At 39.2% G+C, this 661-nt stretch overlaps 1 non-coding gene across 1 annotated transcript; it reads right to left on the bottom strand.

The window, feature by feature from the left end:
- Positions 1–334: 334 nt before the first annotated feature.
- Positions 335–406, bottom strand: TRNAD-GUC (transfer RNA aspartic acid (anticodon GUC)). The gene has a single exon. It is a non-coding gene; the product is annotated as a tRNA-Asp (tRNA).
- Positions 407–661: the final 255 nt, after the last annotated feature.

The following is a 661-nucleotide window of genomic DNA, read 5'->3' as shown; positions in this document are numbered from 1 at the left end:
TGAGACTTGAGAGTATATAACATATTTCTTTACTCATCTCGAGCAGGAGGCCACATTGCCCACATAGATCAGTATATGTAATACTATTTCAGCATTTCTTTGCACAATTTAGGTGTTTCTTTCTCGATATCAAACCTGTCAATATATACTTGCTCTCGAATGTCCGATCCTAGTAGAAAAGGCCTATATTGAGGTAATAAATACGATCAACTTATGATCTCTGCTTGCCCAATTGCAGCCTTCCAAGCAGTGCTGGTATCAAGAGACTTGTGGAAAATGTGCATCAAAGAATAAAACTGTCCGATGCTTCAAATATATCAAAAAAAAACAAAAACGCCGTTGCCGGGGATCGAACCCGGGTCACCCGCGTGACAGGCGGGAATACTTACCACTATACTACAACGACTTGCGATGAATAAAGGAATCGATGAAAGAATGTATACTACTATCTTACTGGACTACTTTCATTCAAAACTACGTAGTATAAAAAGTAGGAATGTCAAAATCAAATAGATTACCATATGGTTCATTACACTATACAAACTTGTAATAATAGTTGAACTTCATCAATAATGAAAATAAGATAGCACACCCGAGTAGGGATTGCAATGGGTAGGGTCTGGGTCGGGTTCACTCTGATCCTGACACAGACCCAGACCCG

This window comes from Chenopodium album, chromosome 24 (assembly GCF_948465745.1).
Source record: "Chenopodium album chromosome 24, dcCheAlbu1.1, whole genome shotgun sequence".
Classification (NCBI taxonomy): domain Eukaryota; kingdom Viridiplantae; phylum Streptophyta; class Magnoliopsida; order Caryophyllales; family Amaranthaceae; genus Chenopodium; species Chenopodium album.
This window is presented reverse-complemented; position numbering and strand designations above follow the sequence as displayed.